The following is a 21,657-nucleotide window of genomic DNA, read 5'->3' as shown; positions in this document are numbered from 1 at the left end:
ACTTCTTTCTGGGAAGCCTACACTGTTTGCATAGAATAAATATACAGTCATGTTGGCCATGCTTCTGTTGGGTAACAGCACTGCACAACCGATTTTGCATTTGGCCATGTGTCTTCTTATTGTGCGCAGTGCTAGTTTCTGCAATCCTTGTGGGTAAAATCATGCACTGAAAGCATTTTTGTTGCTATTAAAACAGATCATATAACCTCAACTGTATCCTTAAATAAAATAGAAGAAAAAAATAGATAACCTATATTCTTTCAAATATTTAAACATGGCTATCATGTCACTTCTTAACCTTCTCTTCTCCAGGCTAAACATACCCAGCTCCGTAAGTTACTCTTCAGAAGTCATGGTTTCCTCATTTTAGTCACCCTTTTCTGGACACGTTCCACATCGTCAATATGCTTTTTGAATTGTGGCACCCAAATCTCTCCTGTTCTTTGACACCAAGCATATGTAAACAGATATAATGCTCTTAGACATGGAAGTTCATCAGCTAGTTGTTATAACTAATAATAGAGAGGCTTGATTTCCAGAATTTTTATCTTTTATTAAAATGAGCTTGAAAGAATCATCAGAAAAGAGAATAATGCTAGGAAAAGTGGAGGGATGTAGAAAGAGAGAAAGATTAGATTTGATGGACTATTTTCAGGTGGTCACAGATATGAATCTGCAGAAACTAAGCAGAGTACACTTGATCTTAGCCAAAAGGCCGAGAAGACTTGGAGATGTCATATCCACAGGACTGCATGAGTTGAGATCAACTCGAAGGTGGTCAACAACAACAACAACAACAGGTCATAGCCTTCGAGTTGATCTCACTTTGAACTGTATACCAATAGCAAGTGAAGCTGTTCATATATCATATAAAAAGGGAGTTATATGCTCCATGTTTTGATGCCATCCACTTTCAGCCACTTGGGAAGGAAGGAAGACATTTTGAAACTATTTTTAACTGAATGAAATATGATGGTATGACTGTGAGGGAGGTTGCTTTGACTGTTTTGTTGTTTGACTGTTTTGCTTATTGAGAATGAGATCACCAAATCCTAGACTTCTTTACTAAGTAAGACCACTGTGTTCAATTGAGCTTTCTCCCAGGTAGGAGCATGCGATTTCAGACATATGTACACAAAACAAAACCTGCACACAAAAGAGAACAGCTAATTTTACAAGCTGGATGAGCTTATGTATCATCTGCCTTTCACCGTTCTCCATCCAGTCTTTCTTGCTGTGCTCTCACTTGGAGAGATTTTTTGTTTTTACGGCAGAGTTGTAAAAACCCAGAAAACAGGAGAGTTTATGGTAGAACCACCAGCAGACCTTTAACTATAGCGGTATTCATGGTTACCACTACAAGGAAGGTATTATGTTGGAAGGGTAGTAAAGTTAAACCTGCCCTTGGGGCATTCTGAAATGTTAATGGCTTGTGCATATACTTAGACTTTTGGCGCACAGGTGTGCGCTGTGGAAGAGAAAAGTCAGAACAAAGCATCTACCGATTGTTGTCATTGGGTGCTTATATATATATATATATATATATATATATATATATATATGTTTTGGTCTGTCGTGCTGGAAACCTTTCTCTACTTGTGAACAACGACATTTGATTAAAAGCTGTCAGATTTATCTGCTAAGAAGGAGCAAAGAAATATGCGCTTTCTCTAGAAAGGAAATCAATGTGTCTTTTTGATAGATGCAGACTGGAAAACTTGGGGCTGTGTCACTTTAAATGGCCAAAGAGACGAGCCACCGAGACACTACTATTAGCCACTCACACAATTGTAGCGGGGCAAGTAAGTCTTTAGATCATGTAAGCCATAGTTATGGAATTACCTTCTCGCAGGGAAAATGATCAGACTATTCCACAAGAGCTTGTTGTGATGACTAAGGATGACTGAATCCTTTGCCTTTGATTTCATTTCAGCTTTTTTTTTCCCCACAAGAAGTTACCCAGCTTTTGTACATTTCTTCATATTTAGGATAAAAAGACCTTGAAATTAAAATACGTTTGCATTCCATATTGTTTTAGGTGTTCTGTTTTAATTTATATTGTAAGCTGGTTTGAAACTCATTCATGAGAAGACTTACCCTGAAACATAAGGAGGGCTTTCCTTTGCCAAAAGTTGGCATAGCAAGGCTGGGCATAAGAGTTGCCAACAAAGTCGTGCAATGGCACTGCCATCATAAGACTTCTTGTGTGATTCTCATGCTGGGATGATATCCAAAATCCCACAGGATTGTAAATCCTATAAGACTTTGGACAAGAAATGGCAAGCCACAGATAGGTCTGACCATCAGGAAGGCAGCTATTTTTGGCTAGACATTGTCTCACACGCACATTGTATTACTATATGATTTATGATTGCAATATTTGCACTAAAGCTGTGGCTAATTTTACAATCCATAACCCTGAGTTCAGCTTTTTGTCTTTACACAAAAGCAGGATATAAATCAAATAAATAAACTAGAGGATGGACTGGGCTCCACTGCCTGGTTCTAGAGCAATGGTTCTCAATCTTCCTAATGCCACGACCCACAGGTTGAGAACCGCAAAGTGGTCGTGACCCACAGGTTGAGAACCGCTGATCTAGAACCTTCTAGAGGCTGAGAAATAGATAGGAGAGCCTGCCTATCTCTGCTTGTGGGAGAAACTGGAATTACCTGCCTACCCCTTTACCGATCCACAGATAATAAATATCAAACACAGTCAATCCTATTACATTTATGAATTCCTTGTCAATTGTATCAGAAGGGTCATGTATTGACTACCATTTTTAAAACACAAATAGTATGTAACTTTCCCATTTCCTATTGCTTACATAGTCACAGATAATTTTGGGTTCCTGGTTACAAGAAGGTGCAGAGCACTTATTCATGCAAATTAATCTCTCCAACATCATAAAAGCCACAAATATAGCGTACGGTTTTTGTAATGAAATTGGGCTTTAAAAACAAAACAAAACCCTTCCCGGTCCAGAAAGTCAACATTATGTTAACTTTTCTTGCAGTTCCTAAGTGATGCCAAAACCTATTACACTTGTAGTAAATTTTGATTACCAGAGTGGTTTGTTATTTTATGTCTAGAAGATAATATTGCGAACGTCTCCCCCCTCCTTCCTTTCTCATGTATAAATTACTTCCATAAAATACTATATTTTGAAAACATAACAATTACAGAGACAGGGAACAAGGAGGAAAATTGTTTTATGGGAGGCCAGACTGTATCTACATTTAAAGCACAATCTCATACATGAGGAAAAGAAAGATCAAGGAGTGTTATCACTACCTGTAGACTTCTAGATGTTGTTGGACTCCTGCTCCCATAATCCTCAACTCCTGGCCATTTTATCTTAGACTATGGATGAGAAACCACCAATAAGTATCAGGTGTTGTAGACAATATTTCAGAGGAAGAACTGGCAAAACCACCTATGAGTATCCCTTGCCTAACAAAACCCTACAAAATGGGTTCACCATAAGGCACATACACATACACATACACACAAAATGACAACTGAAGTTCAGCAGCATCTGGAGGTTCACATAATCCCAACCTTTCCTATATCCTCTTATCAGGAAGTTGGTTTTTGTTCATTGCCATCAACCTCAACTTATGGAGACCTTCCAACCACCAATAGCCCTGCTCAAGTCTTGCAAATTCAGGTCTATAGCTTTCTTGGTTGAGTCTAGTCACCTGTAATGAGGTCTTTCCTTCTGCCTTCTATGTTACCAAGCATTATTGTCTTCTCTAATTAATCATGTCTTTTTATGATATGTCCAAAGTACAACAGACTCGGTGAACCCATTTATTACACAGCAGTCCATGATATCCCTAGAACTCTCTTCCAATGAGTCAATTCTCTTCCCATCAGCTTTCTTCACTGTCCAACCTTCCCAGCCATACATAGAAGTCAACCTTGACTATGGTATTCAGTGACTTTGATATTTTACTGTCCTCTCCACACTTGAGGATCTAGCCTAATTCCTTCATAGCTGCCCTTCCAAGTCCTTGTAAATCAATGTTCTTCTGATTCTTGACTGCAGTCCTCATGTCGATTTATGTCTGAGCCAAGGAATAAGAATAGGAAGTGAGCCCCATTGAACTTGGTGGGATATACTCCTCTGTAGACATGCATAGGGTTGTATTATGAAGTTACACTCCTATGGCTAATTTAAGCATAGAGTGAGATTTACTCCTGAGCAAACATGGGTAGGATTGTCCTATAAGACTGCAGTCTTACACATCTTAGCATTGTGTAAGCCCCACTTGACACATGAAATCATGGGTGGGAATTGTATAGCACATGAGTGGGAATTGTATAGTGGTCAAGCGTAGCTCTTGGGACAACCAATGATACTCCAAAGGCCTGGTACCCTATGAAATTATTCCTTCCAATAAAGGCATTTTTCAGATTTAAAAATCCATACCAAATGCTTTGCAGAGCTCTAAGATCCTGTTTTTAGGACACTCACCACCCTGAAATGAGCCAAAAAACCCTGTATTTATATGTGTTTAAAAAACTTCAACAAATGTGTACAAAATGTTATTTTAAGACTCATATTTTAGACATGTTTCTCACTGATGCACTTATCAAAATGCACTTCATCTCAGTGCAAACTTGAAAATGCATTTGAAAGGAACTGCCTTGCAAAAATCCAAAGAATTACACAGTTTTGATGGTGAATTACATATGGATTTGCACATTAATCCTAAAGATGTGGATCAGGAACTTCTCATCCATAGCAGCTGAATTCCTCAAGCTTCCCTACCTCTGAGTGAACATGCATAGGACAAAATGTGCAATGGCATGCCTTATTCTATTCTTCCCTTCCATGCCATCTGGTACAACTTACTGCTTGTTGTGATGTCATAGCATCTCATATTTCCACACTCCTTGTCCAAATCATTATCTGCTGCCAGCAGTGTGGGTGGGTAGAGAGAGATGGAGGCAGGGAAACGTGACAGACCCTTGACCAGACTCATAAGAAAGGATGAAGATCAATGTAGTGTAGTGGTTAGAGTGTTAGACTGAGACTTGAGCAATCCAGGTTCTAATCCTCACTGAGCCGCAAAACTCCCTAGGGGCCCTTTCCCATTACAAAGATATAGTACAATGGTTCCATTTTAACTGTCTTGGCAACATTCTATGGAATCCTGGGATTTGCAGTGTTGTTTTTGTTTGGTCCCTTCAAGTCATTTCCAGCTTCTGGTAACCCTAAGGTGAGCCTATCATGGAGTTTTTGGGCAAGATTTGTCCAGAGGAGGTTTGCCATTGCCTTCCCCTGAGGTTGAGAGAGTGTGATGTGTCTGAGGTCACCCAGTGGGTTTCATGGTCAAGCAGAAAATTGAACCTTGGTCTCCAGAGTCACAATCCAAGACTAAAACCACTACACCGCAGTGCCTCTCCAGAGTAAAGATCCTGGGTTCTATAGATTGCAGCCATGATAGTTAAACTGGAATCATAGAGCTGTGGCTGTTAATGTGAAAAAAGACAGGTTACTTTGAGCCAGGAGGTCTCAGCCTGACTGTCCTGCTTACCTCTACTGAGGGCAGCACAGCAAGGTAGTATCAAAGGAATAGTCCAGAGTCCAGTCCAAAGGTCACAGAATAACAGTTAATCCCAGCAAAGAGCAGAGGCAAGAGCACAGTCACAAAGTGAGTCCAGAGGATACATAACCAGAGTCATGAATCCAAGAGCAAGGAACAACAAGACTGATTGTCAGCTGCAAAGAATGTCTGCAGCTGGAGGTCTTTTAAAAGGCCTCTGCTTCTCTCAGCTGAAACCTATTAGCTCTCCTCTTGGCTTCTAGCCTGGAAGAATGCCTCAAAGACTCCTTGACCTGCCTTCGCTCCACAGGTCCTAACACATGCAGCCTAGGGTCCATAGAGTCTGTTTCTTTCTCTGCAGCTTCCTGAGCCTCCTCTGGGACTGCAGATCCAGGCAGCCCTAGATCTGACCTATCTCAGCCTCCTCCATGTCTTCAGAGTCTGAGTCCTTTGACTATGCCTCTAAGTCAGGCCCAGGGCAGACGATGACACCAACTTATCTACAGGACTGTTGTGAGATATATAGGATCATGATATATAGGGATTCCCACACAGAAGATATAGGATATATATATGATCCTCACTCCTGATCCCCACATTATATATAGGATCCCCAGCCTCTCTTGAAGGATAGCAGGGCTCAGGGCATGGAAAGATTTCAGCTTCAGATGGTGAATAATCTACTGCAGGTCAAATTACACATTAATGACTAACCATGGAATAAAGAGACCAGACACAGAAGGTTCAGTTAAATAAGGGCCATTTTATTTGACTTAGAGCCTATTTAAGTTGCATTGAACCTGGAAAAGAGCAAGAGTGGAGAGCAACCTGCAGGATCAGCTGAGTCCAAGTGTCACCCTTTTTACTCTTCAGCCTTTTCTTGGCTGAAACATGTGAGCCTCAAGAGCTATCCAATAACTGGGTTACTCCCCAGCTGGTCATCCACTGGAAGGCAAACCCATCTCACTTCCCCCCAAGTCTTTGTAAGGTCTTTGTAAGGGTTGACTCCATTCCCAACCTCTGGGTTGCAAGACCTAAAGAGGCAGTTCCAAATCCCCGTCCTTCACCAAGATGGTATCAAGGTGTAAACTGAAGTGCTTATATTCTCCTCCAGCTACCTGCCACTAACTTGCAGTAACTTGCAGAAATCATCAAAACAGGGGTGGGAATAATGCGGTTCACTGATAAAACTCTGTGTGTATGTATGTATGTGTCTCCACAGGGTGTTAAAAAAACAGGATTGGATTTGTATCTGCACACGCAACACAACTATTACTTTAAAATGCCTTGACTTTCAGCATTATCCTGGGACTTCCTGTATGCTTCATGACTAAGACATGGTCCCTTCGTAGCCTTTTGAATCTTCCTCTCCTCCCCAAGAGCTGCCTAGTCTACTTTTCTATTTGGGGCCAGTTCTGGCTGTGCCACTTACATTAAGAATCACTGGTCAGTGCAATGTCTGTAGGTCATTCTATGTAAAGGGTGTTTAATGAGTAACTTGGCACCTTGCAGCTGTGCCACTTTCTACAAATGTTCCAATCCTTCCTTCTGAAACTGACCAGTAGCCTCTCCCTTAACATGGGGTCCTTGATGCTGGCTGCAACACCACTGAAATCCAGTTTTCCCAATCGTTCTCATACATTGTCAGTTGCGAAGACTTTTCTGTAACTGGAAAGCAATAGCAGGACATTTCAGCGGGCTGTGTGTATGTGGGTTGGAATAAAAGGAAGATTGATAAAGCAAAGCAATTGGAGTTATTTCCTATGCATGAAATTGATTAAATGCTTCACTAAATGGCTTATAAATTTGCCTCTCATATTTCTGTCACCCACTGAAAAAGATTACAGTGAGGCCTGTGATGACTGTGTTGTATACAATACCAAATTACAAAGGGTTGTAAAAACTAATGTTTTGTTTAAAGTTTTGAGCAGGACCATATGCCTCCAGTGACCTTGAGTAAGCTATTCTAATTCAAAACATTTCAAAGTGGATGAAGGGCTGGAGGGAGAAGAGTGTGGGATCCATCTGCATAATAAGCCCCAACTCATGTAGTAGTTTCTTAGGTGGAACTTTTCTGAACTTCCACAGCATGGGGGTGGGGAATGGATGCTATGTGTTTACCCAGTTCTTTGCATGGCATGGATATAGCATTTCAAAGGACATAGTATGTACAGTGGAACTATAAGCCTACAATGCAGGTGGCTGAGAGTCTGTTGGCAAGAACATGTTTGCATTCAGTTCTGGGTGAAAGCAGAATGGTGCATGCGGTGTTGCTACATATGCAGCAGCGAAAGACAAGGACATGTGCCTTCCATTGTGCATTCAGTTCCGTGTTTGGGTGCACACTCAAATGTGCAACATTGGCGATCAAATCAAGAGTTGCATGTCACAACTAATGCACAAACACATATGGAGACTTATGCTCTGTAGTCCCAATAAAGGAGCTCAGCCATTATGTTATAAATAATTAATAGTCTTCATAATTTCAGAGTCTGAACTGTAACTTAAGGAGGCTGTCCATAAATCCAGCACCTCACCAGGCAGCTTTGTCAGATTGCCTTCCAGATATCTGAAGTGTATCAGAAGGGCTTTCACGCACATACCATTGTATGCATGGAGAATGAGGCTTCTGTAGGGCTATTATAGCCACTGGTAAGTGTGACATCCATGAATAGCTAAGATTATCAGATGTGATGACCATAACATGCGCTTCCTTGAATGTGGAAGCATGGGATCTAAATGACAGAGGAAAAGGTGACTTCCTAACTTGGGATGAAGGCAAACCAGTCCAGCCCAGAATTTAGGATGCTTCTTTGGCAATCATTCCAGTGTCCCACAGGTGGTTAGTTACTACTATAATCTGAAATGTGTGTTTTAAAGAAGTGTCATGCTTTCTTATTATTCAGAAATAAATAAGACATCTGTTCCTGGAGAACCACACAGCTTCAGCTCTCTCCTTCTCCAGCCACTTCTCCTTTTCTCAGCCTCCTCCTTTTGTTGTCTTTGAGATGAAGCAATAAGTGGGAGAGTTTAAGAGCTGCCAGTCTTCCCGGGTGTGACAGAGATTCGACTACAACAAGTGTTTTTAACTGACATAATTGATATTTTATTTTATTTTTGTGGGAGCCACTGACACTGTAAAGCTCTGTACACAGTCTTTACCTTTTCAACAGGCATAGTTAATGCTCTGTGACAAAGTATATTATTTCTTGCCTGTAATCCATTCATGAAAAGGTCAAGCTCTTACCATTATTTTGTCAACGGAGAAGTGTTACCTTTAGGCAACAAGTTAATTTTCAAATTAAAGAAGGAGTTCCTCAGCAGTTGGATTAAAAACACACACATACACACACGCACACATGAACAACCCTATGACTTATAAAATGAACAGTCCCGCTCTAGTAGAAGATTTGCATTTAAAGGAAGTATATGTTCTGCTGAAAAATGCCCAAGAGAAATGCGTTTTGAATGTTCAAAGGGGTGGATATGTGTGGAGGGGGAAAGTCTTTGAAGAAATGACTTAGCTGTAAAGCAGATGGACTTGAACTATGTATGAAATTCCTAAAAAGCCTTAGCACCAAGTCTACCATTTTCCCATTTTCTAAGACTTTTTGGACCTTAGGCATATACTCTTAAATATATTTAAGTCTATTTTTAAAAATGACAGGAAGGAAGAAAGGAAGGAAGGAAGGAAGGAAGGAAGGAAGGAAGGAAGGAAGGAAAGAAGGAAGGAAAGAAGGAAGGAAGGAAATCATGTTGTTATAATCTGGCACTGAATTCCATATTTACCTGATGCGGTTGAAGAATGCAAACAGTGTTGTCTTTAATCATTCAATATGGCTTGTACTCCCAATGTGTGTCTGCACTACAGAGTTATATCAGTTTCCTACCACTTTGTTATGGTTTCATCAACCCTGTTACCTGCAGTTTGACAATGCATTTCAACAGGAATAGACAATGTTGCCAGGTCCAGGGTCCCTTTCACACCATGCAATTATAGCACTATATTCCACTAAAGCTACCATGCCAATGTGCTATGAAATTTGGGGATTTGTCATTTAGGGAGGTGCTAGAGCAATCTGGCTCAGAATTCGAAATACTCCTTCCTTGACTGCCATGACAGTCAAATTGAAATCATGTTGTTATAATTATTTTGTGTGAAAAAAACACAATGTACAAATTTCTCCCTAAGACATGCTTGAAGGCCACACAGACTTGCAAAAATAACAGTACTGAGGAAGGGGATAGGAAAAGAAATGGGGCAGAAGTCTATTTCTGGGTGTGTTTTTTATATATACCTTTTATTTTATTTCATTAATATTAATATTATTAATTAATATTAATTAAAGGAACTCTGCCACCTATTTATATGATGAATCATTGTTGTGGGAGACTTCTAGGAGATGTTATTAACCTGTTCTTTCCTTTAAAGAAAGGTGACTTGGGGAAATCAGAGGATGTTGGGAGTGCAAAAATAGCCATTTGGCCCAGCAGCTGTACTTTGCCTATTTGACAGTATGTACTTTATGAAGATTGAGGACATCCTGTAATGAGGACAAGCATATGTGGGACACTTTTATTATTAATAATTGTATAATAATTCTATATTATAAGAAAAAATTCAGAATAAAGCTATGCCAATTAAAGTGGCATGAAACTTCTAAAACGCTGCAGTGCAGATCGAAGGTTTACAAGACGCTGATGCAAGAGGAATATCTGTCTTGAATGCTTTCCATTGAAAAGTAAGCCTCCCATTCCTTCCAATGTACTAAGGAAGTTCCATTTGCAGGGCTGGGCCAAGATACTTTGCAGTGAGTGAAATGTCAAGGTGTCAGAACAAGGTGCCCAGTGATACTATATTCTGGGCCCTTCATTCTGATCTCAGAGCAGTTTATGGCCATAACTGTGGCATTGAGCACTTCACAGGGACAACAAGTTAAAAGGCAGCTGCTTCAGTCACTGAGAAGACAGCCAAAAACCCACCAAAAAGTGAGTTAAGTACAGGTTGCAGGGAGGAAGCCTCAAACTGGGTGCAGGCATTGTGAAGATGTCCAGACCTGATTCAGGGTTTTGGCCATGTGTCGTGTAAACATGATGCAACAAGCCCGGGTGGAATTCACCCAGATAAACAAGGTCCATGGTAGGAATGGTCCAGTAAAGAGGAACTACTCAATAACATCACCATCTTCTTGTTTAGTTCTCCTTTATTTCTCTAATATCTCTTCAGTATCCTCAAAATGGAGGAGGCTAGCACTATGAACCTTTGCTGCTCCATTTGCTCTCCATCTGTGGAGGAGGACCCCTGAAATGGATTCCCAGTGAAGACTGTGTCTTGTAACAGCTTTCCATGTGCAAAGTGGACCATCATTATTACTCACTGTATCATGGTTCCCTTACACATGCCCAGTGCCACAGACCTAAGCCATGTTCCTGTTAATTCCCATCAACAAAGCTCTTATGTATGGTGACTTCGTGGGTGAGAGACCTTCCAGATACTCTGTTATTTAAGAGCTTTGCTAAACTTTCACATACTCAGAACTGTGGATTCCTTGGTTAAGTGTATCCACCTGTAATCCAGTTTTTCTCTTTTCTTGCCACCTTCCGCTTCTCTGAACGTTGTCACCTTTTCTAATGTCTCATGTTGCTGCATGTTATGACCAACCTACATTAGCTTCAATTTAGACACGCTAACCCCAGGATGTACTAACACTTTTAATCTTGGTACCGTTGGCTGAAATCTAATGTAGGCACCCTGCCACATCTAATTGTGCTCTGTCTTGGAATAAAAGAGGTGTACAGACGGCTCAGTTCATTGAGTCAAATGCAGTCCTCCGCTAAGAAACTCATCGAAGAGACCCCTGGATTTCATGCCTGCCAGGGGCTTCAAAACCAAGGCACTCAACAGGAAACATCACACTGTTGTGAGTATTGTGTACATCTGGGTGGGAGACAAGTAAATCATTCAGTTTTGGATCAAAGTCTAACCCCCTTACAGGCGTACTCTGTTAGTTGCCCACTATGCATCCTTACCCAGCTACTTGAAGGTTTCAGTCCTGTTCTGATGGCAAGGTTTGACCACAGCCACCGGTCTGATGTTCAAAGCTGCACCGTGCCCCCATCGTCCTCCAATAACTTGTCTCATAATTGATATACTGATTGCTCATGTCATTGTGTTTTAGTATATATATGCCCCCCTCCCTGGCGTGATCAGCAAGAGTGGAGAAGCCCTCCTTTATTCATTGTAAGCCCCAAACTGGCCTGTGTCGGGTTGTGCTCCAGGCTTTGCTGATAAGCATCAGCGGATGATTGGACACACACATTCTTAACATGACTGACCCATGGCATCTTAGGAGGCAACAGGGAACCTGTCATTATGCGTACAATGCTCTTCTTTCTTTCCCCTTATCTCCACTCCGATGGGGCTGAGATTCTTATTAACTCCTTAATGACTGAAGATGTCAGGATAGGCTGGAAGTCAAAAAACACAGCAGCTGGCCTTCTTGTTTATTTGAAGTTTGTTTGGGGCCTTCTTTTTCTTTTTACTAGCAAACTGCCACTCTTTGTGAAAGAAAGGAATCTCGTGGCTTTCAAAAAAAACAACAACCCCAAAGTGGAGCTGAGAATAACCTGTTTTTATTTATTTATTTCAGATGTTCATAGTCTCGCCGTCCCATGCTAAATGAGAGAGTGCGGAACAAATAAGTATTGAGTCAATGCGCTCTCGGTGCAAGCAGAGGAGGCAAAGTAAAGCAGGGGGAAAGACACTAGGGAGATTGCTACATTTCTAAGGAATGTGGAAAGCTCAATATAGAGGAAGAAGTAATGCAAGTCTATGGATCTGCACATTGCTAGCCAGCAGGTTCTACCAGCATAGTGCCTAGATGAAAAGATGTTTCTTTATCTTTCTGTGCAAAACATTAAAAACATGACGTAACATTGGTACAAAATTGTTGCTGTAAATACTTCTCCCATTTGCATTTTAAATTTGAATTTTCTGAGGTTAATACCAACATTCCTTTATGCTGTCCGCATGAACTCATGCACCAGGCCACTGAGGGAACTGTGAGAAAAGGTGATCTGAAAACCAGAGCTTGAACAAGTTAGTTTTTACTTATTTATTTTTATTCATCCCAAAGTCTCCCAAAATGAGACACAAGGTGACTACTTTTCATGGTGATGGTACCTAGGACATTCTAGAAGTTCTAGCTGAAACTAAAAATAAGAATAACAACCACTTTTCCAACCTTAGATGCAGCCCTCTTAAAGATGATGTTTCTCACAGTTGCAGAAATTACATACACTTGTTCTAAACTCTTGGGAAGTTTCCAAAAATAAAAGGAGATTGTCTTGCTCTGACAAGAGAAGATTTACATTACTTTTGAAAAGGAGAGATTTGCCTAAAACCTTTGATGTCTTTACATTTTGTGGCGTGAATTTGGGTGCATATGTGTGGTTAAAAATTCTAAGACCAGTCTAACTCCATATGTATGGAATACCATGTGCTAACTTAAGGCATAACCCTTAATGGCATCCTCAGAGGCCATTCCTAGGGCCCAAGACAATCCTGAACTCATAAGCTTATCTGCCACAGAATGACTCTGCTGCTAAGATTTGGTGGGAGAAGAGCCCCAAAGGAGCTAGAGATGGGATGAGAGAGGAGATTGCTTATGCCACATCCAAATCCATGGACGCAGACACCATGCTAGTACAATGTTAGGCCAGGTCAAGGATTGTCCTTGGTCAGTGGGTGAGGAGTGTGGATTCAGCCATCTTCACTTGATCTAGTGTAATTTCAGCTGGTGTTTGGCCATCTTGCCTAGTTAGGTTTGCATGGTAATCCCTTTTTAAGGCCATGCCTTGTGCCCACCATCACTCCATCATTAAAAGTGATGTCAAGTTGCATTATTTCTACAGTGCAGATGCACCCAATGTGAATAAGCCATCACACAGACCATTCCACAAGGTGAAGCCAGGAGCCATGCTAGCTGGCAGATTCTGGGACTCGCGGTCCAAAAAAAGTAACTTTTTTTAGCTTTGTCAACAGCTTCCTTGTTCCCAGGCATCATCTTTGAGCCAGCTAACCACAGCTACAACCAGTATGAAAAGGCTGAGTGAGGAAACGTGTCCGCACCTGTTTACCTGGTCTTTCCATTGCTGGTGTTGACCTTGCGCATGCCTCTGGCCAAGCTCTCGGTCTGTAAAGAGAATAGGGAGTCCATAATCAAATCAGTGCAAAGAGTCTGAAGTCAGACTGGGAAAAGGTGAAGAAGCTGGCAGAAGATACAGTAAAGAAGCCCATGACAAGTCATGATAAATGGGTCATTATAAAATTCATGTTTAGGCTGCACCGGTCTGGGGATAATGCCATTCGTCATGGCAACACAGGGGCACTAATGAGACCTCATTGCATATTCATGGCTCTGGGGTGTGCATGTGTGTATGTGTGTGTATGTGTGTCCCTTTTTCTGTCCCTCCCCAACCTAAACCAACGGCTGGCAAATATCCCCACTTGAAGCTAGAACTCATCTCTCTCTCTCTTTTATTTGTGATGTTGCAGCAATTACACTGTAAAAGTGCTGCTCAAGATTGATTGCTTGGATCTGGAGTTCAATTGTAAATTAGAATACACATCCTCCCTGGGGATCCATGGCCCCCTATTTGTGATTAAGAAAAAAGCCCCATAATAGACTAATAGCCAAAAGTTCTCTCTCTTTTACTTTCAGGCAATTAGCTTGATGAAATGGCCTCTTTCTGTGTACGCTGGAAGTGTAAACCGATATCATAATGAAGTATATGATGTTTATTCTATTATTTTCACCTTCTTGTGTAAGGCTGGGGGGGGGGGAATGTGGCGATGGGAGACGGTGGGAAGGAGAGAATGCATAAGTAATGGGCTTCTTTGTCTGGTGCATTTACTAACCATAAAAGTAAAACTCTTCCTTAAAGAGGCAGTGCAGTTGGCTCGTGGTCTTTAAATTAAAGCCAAGTGTGAAGTGTAAGTGTGTTTCCCTTTGGAGCTCAGTCCTTTACTTAAGGGAGGTTCCATTCTGCATTGTGAGGAATGAAAGAAATTCAGCAGGACTGGTCCTACCATTAGGCTCAGTAAGGTAATGGCCTTGGCTGGCAGATACTGGCCATTGGTCCTGAACCCCAGAGATTTACCCTTGCATTTGAGTATATTGGCCCAGTACAGATTGCCGGAAAGCAGCGGTCTGGGGCTGATTTTAGGGCTCGGGAGTGCGGACCGGCCACATGCTCCCAAGCACTACCATGTGCCACCGGAGCCATCATGACTTGGTCCCCTCCACATGGGGGCCACCATGATGATGCAAGCATAGCATACTGTCTAAATATCAATGCACCACACGTGCGTCATCACTGTGTGCAAGTGCACCATTGGTGCACTCATGGCGCCCGCCACGCAGACTAAAAAGAACCCGCTTTCGGCAGGTTCTTTTTAGTCCTGACGGAGGCTGCACCATTTGCTTTCTGCAGCCTCCATAAGAAGTAAAAACAGGCAGCTCCAGCCCACCCTTTTGGGGCAGTCTGTCGAGCCCTATTGATATGTATGCCACACCATCTGTCCATAGCAGTGGCATCCCCACCCCTCGTGTCACCCAGTGTGCGGGAGGTGGCAGTAGCCACACTGACATTTTCAGCCCTCTCCTTCATCACAGAGGCAGAGGTCTCAAAGTTAGACCATCTTTGAGCCTCTCTTGAACTATTAGTTTCTCCTCGTTTCACGTAGAAGACCAAAGTCGAAGACCCTGCCTGCGCATTTGTAATGCAAATGAGCATTCTGAACATTTCCTATCTACATGACATACCTTGCCAATGAAGAAGCTCCACATGCAAAGACACCCAGTCAGCCTCTGCTGCTGGACTCTGCATTTTGTATAAACATGTTCACCATTGTCTATTTTTTTCTCTGACAGTCACAGCATTTAAAATATGTTGGGTGTGTGTGTGTGTGTGACACAATCCTTTCACCCAGTGCAGACATATATCACACAGAGGATGTTCTCATAAACAAAGCACCGCGGGCTGTGATCTTATCGTTTGCCTCTTCCTTCTTCTCAGCTCCCTTCAATGACAAACATGCATTTCTACTCAACTTTGTTCCAGTTTCTGTTCAGGGGGCAGGAAGGGGGGGATAGCACTGGTTTAGGAACAGCAAACTATGTTGTAGATCAGGCCTGGCAGGTCAAGTGACAGTTAAATGGGGACAGGAGCACAGCATTGTTGCCATGATGTTTTTCTTGATGGCCCAGACCAAGTGGGAAAAAAATCTTTGTGGGCATGTGGGATCATAGGAAACAACCTTACCCTGTGTTAGATCATTGGTCTATTGAACTCAGGGACATGGAGTGTGTAGCCCTTTCAATGCTGTTGGACTCCAGATGCCCACCAGCCTTGTTCAGCATGGTCAATAGTCAATGTGATGGGAATTATAGTCCAGAAACAACTGGAGGGGCACAGGGAGTGACCACATCCTCTCGCAATTTGTTATCATAGAATCACAGGGTTGGAAAAGACCACAAGGACTATCCAGCCCAACATTGCCATGCAAGAATACACTGTCAAAGTACTCCCGATAGATGGACTTCCAACCTCTCTTTAAAAGGATGGAGATTTCAACACATTCAGAGGCAGTGTATTCCACTGTCAAACTGCTTCTACCATCAAGATATTCTTCCTAATATTTAGGTGGACTCTCTTTTCCCGTAATTTGAATCCTAGTTTCTGGAGCAGTAGTAACCAAGCTTGCTCCATCTTCAATATAACATATTCTCAATGTTTAAACACAGCTATCATGCCACCCCTTAACATTCTATTCTTGTTATACAAAGGGGAAGCCAAATGTCGGACATACAGTACATGCTGGACTTCAAGAAAGCTGATTTTAGTAAGCTCACAGAAATAATGAAGTAGATCCTATGACCAGAAAGGATCAAAGGGAAGAGAATGTATATTTGGTGGGGTTGGTGATGGAAAGAATATTTGAAAATATTCAAACAATTGTCAAAAACTATATTTTTCAAGTGTCAAGAATTCCCAACAAGAAGAAGACTGGACTGGCAAGGATTTTCGCAATTCGGGACTTCTTCTATACAAAATTTGCATGTGATTGTTTTATGCAGAAAATAGCATTTTTCTGAAGAAGAAAGAGCATTTTCTGTGTGGAAAATAATAATGCGACACAGAAATATTACTTTTTGCACAGAAAATATAGTTTTCAGAACTGAAAAACAGTTGTAATTGAGGATCTGTTGTGCATAAAATTCACATTCACAGTTGATTTGAATAGGAAACAGGATTGAATAGAAAACAGCGTATGACTTTCCAGTCAGAAAATGCTGTTTTCTGTGCAAAATGACTACATGCAAATTTCATGCAGAATAAGCCCCTAATTGCAAATAACCTTCAAGAACTGTGTGGTTATTGAAGGCTTTCTCACAACAGGAAGAAAATACTCACTGCTACTTTCAAGAAGAAACTTAAAGAATGACATCCCTAATATATATATATTTTCAAGCAAAGGATGCAAACGATGAGGGAAGGAGCAGATTCCTGCTTTGGGGATTTGGCAATCCATTCGAATCCAATTTTTTTTTGTTCTCCAGCAATATCATAATTTTAAAAGCAGCTGTTAGCAGCAGCTTCCTTCTTCCCAACACCCCCCTTTTCTAGTAGTAGTAACAGAGCTTTGCCAAAAGTTAATTCTTTACAATAAAATTAATCCCAGAGGTGTAAATATCTCCAAGATCTGCCAGGTCTTTCAAGATGTGCCAATGGCAAGATCACACAATTACAGCCATTCCCCATAAGTGCTAGAGTCTTACAACATTAATAGATCATTTTAATGGGGACAATTTTTAAAATTTGTATTTAATTTGCATGATTACGATGCCAAGTGGGTTGCAGACAGCTGAGTCCAGGAGAGATATATTGCAGCTGGGTGGTTTGTAGGCTGGCTTCAATGATCTGGGCTCAACGTCTAAAATTGGGTGCACACACCCATATCTTGTTGACTACATGGATGTTGAAAGCAGCCATTCTTTATTGTTCCAGATAATTTTATCATTATGAATGGCAAGGGAAGGAGAATCTGGATGTTTCAGAGCAAACACTCTGCCAAAAAGTAGCAGATGGAACTCGACAACAGCGTTATCCCCAGATCCATTTTGCTGTTCATCTTAGGACACTGGTGGTGAAGTTTTAACCCACCAGATAAATTGGCCATGCTGGCTGGGTCAACAGGGAGCTGACGTCCAATGTGTCCGAAGGGTCAAAGATTCCCCTATATTCATGTATTGTTATTATTATTTTACAATGTAGATGTTTTCTTTTCACTATCGAAAATCCTCAAAACTGTTTGAAATTGGCATTTGGATTCATAACGATTTATAAAAATGACCAAGATCCTCATCTGCTTAAATAAGAAGTGTCTCCAGATCCAACCCCTCTCAATCTTACTGTACATATGCATGTATAAGTCTAGAAATTTTAGTCAAAAGTCAGTACCCAAAAACCTGGTTGAGCTTATCCATATGTCAGTGTAAGTACTATACTTTTACTCTTATCATCTCCTGGTGAAAGGCAAGAAAGTAATTTATCCTGGAAGCACTGACCTCCCTCTACTTTCTCATCCATCCAGCCTTTAGGATGAGCACAAACAGTCATGCCTGCTGGAATTTTGTAAGTTATTTGACCTTGTTTTCCTTTGCCCCATCCTTTACATCCTTTGTTACATGTCCTTAAGTTTTACCCTTGACTTATCCATGGGTCATATCGAAATCCATTAACTCTGGCCCCAAAACTTGCCCTTGACTTACACATGTCGAGTATATAGGGTACTTGACCAGACAGCACCTGCTGCAAGTGATGACGGTCTGTTCAGGGTGCAAATTACTGACATTTATACCCTCCTCCCATCACCAATTTCCACTCTGACAATCAGAAGCAGGGTCCCTTTCGCAATTCTTCCTTACACCAGTATCCGAGTATTATTTAATGTTTTGCCTAGAAAGCCCTCAAACCTCTTTCTCTGAACAATCATCTTCCAGTAACCATGCCTAACAATTAAAATCTTCTTTGGGGTGAACATGTCTCCAAAATGTGCATTTCTAAGGGGACATTATACAGCTTAAAAGCAAATCACAGAAAGCAGGAGGAACCAGACCTATGATCAAACATGTGTGAAACGGACGCGGATAGGAAATAGACTGATTTGTCCCTAATTTCACACAATTACCGGGTGTTGTAGGCTATATTGTAAAGGAAGAAACCGGCAAAGCAACCTCTGAGTATTCCTTGCCTTTAAAAACCTTATGAAATCCATAGGGTCTCCATACGTTTAGTGGCTACTTGAAGGCACATACACACATAGACACACACACACAATCTCTGTTCCACTTTAGATATTTAGAGGCAGAATTCTTCTCTGAAGGACAATGCTCTCATGTTGCACCTCTAGAGCATGTACTTAGATCATGTACCAAGACCCTGCCACAAACTCCAGATGCCAGCTCTGTCCTCACATCTATGGTATACTTAGTTGTTACCCTTCCTCCAATGTGATATACACCATCCTATGACAGCAAAGCCCCTCTGCACTCTATTGTGGACAAAAAGGATAGTCTCAATGCAATGGAAAGAAATCTGACATTAGAAATGGCAACACCCAAAAACCAGCTGCAGAACGTTTCAACTGTCATGGACATAGGGTATGGGATTTAAAGGTTGCAGTCCTTGGACAAGGAAATGACAAAGAAAGACTAGAAAGAGAATTATATTTACTGAATTATATTTGCAAATTCCAGTCTATTAACAGCGGTGTGAACAAGGATGATGGCTTCACTGTATACTACATATATTCACAGAAGATTCCTCTCTACTGTAAGAAAAGGCATCTTCTCCCCCAAGGAACTGACTTTTGGAAAGCAGATGTATTGCTTTCATATATCAGCACTAAGTGACCATTGTAAAGATGTGAAAGACCTATCAATTTGCCCAGCCCTTTGAAAATTTAGGACAAGAGGCATAGTTTGCATATCCCTTGCCCTTTCTGAATCCTATGACTTTCCACCCCGCTCCCACAACTGTACATATATGCATTATACCTATCCATTTATTATCACTCTACAAGCATCTGAAGAAGTGGGTTTATACCCATGAAAGCTTAGTCTTAAAGACGCTGCTACATTAGTTAGTCTTAAAGGTGCTGCTATATTCCTTTTTTCCCTTCCTGCCCCTTTTTTTAAATGCTGCAAGATATTAATGTGGCTACTTCATTGAAAACTACTCTTCTTCAACATCTTCTCCCAAAATTACAAGTAGCGTTAGTTCAGCTCTCTCTTGACTGAGCCATTTAATGGGTTAATAGTTCCAAAAATATATGCTTTTAGCAGGTGGGATCACTTTTCCTCCATGCATTTTTCCTGAAAACAATTGCCATCCAGCATTTCCAAAAATAAAATAAAATAAAATAAAAATAGCACCAATTGTTCACAAGAATCATCTTTCAACAGAAGCTCATAATCCTGCTCATGCCCTCCCATTTCACGGTTGTTAATGCAAATGATGACCTGAAAAAGCAAGGACTTCAAAAACATTTTGGCTTGTGCATGCATTCCCATGTCCTCCATTTATTTGTTACACAAGGTATCTGTAGCCTTCTAATCTCAGGAAGGAAAATATCACATTCCCTCTAGACTCACTCAGACACACACAAAAAAACACACACACACACAGACACAGACACACACTACACAGTCCTTTTCTTCCTGATGAGTTTACTTTGCTTACATTTTCACAGCCCAAGGAAACAAAATGCGATTTTTCTAATCTTGCTAATGTAATGGAATTTGTTAGGATGAAACATGAGAACTTTGAACGCTGAATTTGTAGTGTAGCTTACCCTGGAGGAAATGACATTTCTTCTGTCTGTCGCTGCTTTCATCTCAGACAGGATTGTTTGACTTCTGCCACACTTTCTCAGCTCTCCAGCCAACAGTTCTTTGGCTTTCCTCTCCATCTCCTTTCTAGTAGGAGCTGCTGTTTTTCATTTCCAGCCCCCAAATAAAACCATTCTGAAGAAGATTAGAAATATGAGCTTTTCTTCTTCTTCTTTTTTCTAATGCTGTATCTTTGAGCAATTCTCTAAGGAGGCGCGTGTTTCAAGTTGCTGGGGTGGGAAACCCATTTGATAATGGAAAAGTGCTCCAAGGTATGAATTGTACCTCTGATGCTCCTTAACATTCAGTTTCAGATGTTCATAGCCAATAAGCTTTCTTCAGGCTGGCTTTTTAAAAAAAACAAATACATACAATTTAGGATCCTGTTTGAAACTAGGGATGTATATTGTTCTGCCGGTGTGCTTACACAGATGTTAGGGGCATCACTAGGAGGGTGAAGGGGTGCAGAATGCACTGGGTGACACTTCAGAGGGTATGAACATACAGTGGGGTGGTCACTCACTATCCATGCCATGACCTCCCTGGCCACCTTTTTCTGACAGCCAGGGCACCCCTGCCATCCATCAGCTGCAGGGTGTGGATGTGTGCTGCTGCCACATGGCCACCTTTTCTGTGTTTGGCAGGGCTGCTGGCCAGAGCAGGAAAAGGAGGTGCTGATGGTGGCAGTGACCATGGACTCCTCTTCTTCCTCAAAAGGAAAGACATATATGGCTGCGCCTTCTGCCACCTACTTCCATTCCTACTTGGCCAGCAGCCACAACAGACCCAGAAGGGGCTTCTGGGTGGCATCCCCACTCCACCATGGCAGAGGTGGCTTGGCTGCCAGAGGAGGGTATCTAGGAGGTGACGGCATGAGTTAGCACACTAAGGTGCCACCAGCCACTGGTCTGGGTGCCATGAAGAGAAAGCAAAGTTGGTCAATCAGCTGGAGGTCTGAGGGAGCTTTCTCATAACACCTCTTTGCCCATTTAGGCTGGTTAAGTATACCCATTCACCATTTGGCAGCCATTGTGTGACCTAGCAAAACTGTGCTGTGGGTAACATGCACCACCATGGCTGGTATCCTGTCAGTGTCTTATACATGAGTACATTCCTCTAAGGAAGCAGTTGAACATGCATAACA

At 41.5% G+C, this 21,657-nt stretch overlaps 1 long non-coding RNA gene across 5 annotated transcripts in view; it reads right to left on the bottom strand.

Moving 5' to 3' along the window:
- Positions 1-12,138: 12,138 nt before the first annotated feature.
- Positions 12,139-21,657, bottom strand: part of LOC149307450 (uncharacterized) — a 32,497-nt gene continuing 22,978 nt past the window's right edge. For 3 of the 5 annotated variants that reach the window (XR_016282386.1, XR_016282388.1, XR_016282389.1), the window contains one exon: positions 20,198-20,860. This is a non-coding gene — a long non-coding RNA (uncharacterized LOC149307450). Of the gene's footprint in view, positions 13,752-20,196; positions 20,861-21,657 lie in introns of those variants that run through there. The other 2 variants (XR_016282391.1, XR_016282387.1) reach the window with 2 other exon arrangements.

This window comes from Sceloporus occidentalis, unplaced genomic scaffold, assembly GCF_023333645.1.
Source record: "Sceloporus occidentalis isolate IW3139 unplaced genomic scaffold, rSceOcc1.0.p SCAF_9, whole genome shotgun sequence".
Classification (NCBI taxonomy): Eukaryota; Metazoa; Chordata; class Lepidosauria; order Squamata; family Phrynosomatidae; genus Sceloporus; species Sceloporus occidentalis.
Note: the sequence above shows the minus strand (reverse complement) of the source record. Positions and strands in the feature narration are given on the sequence as shown.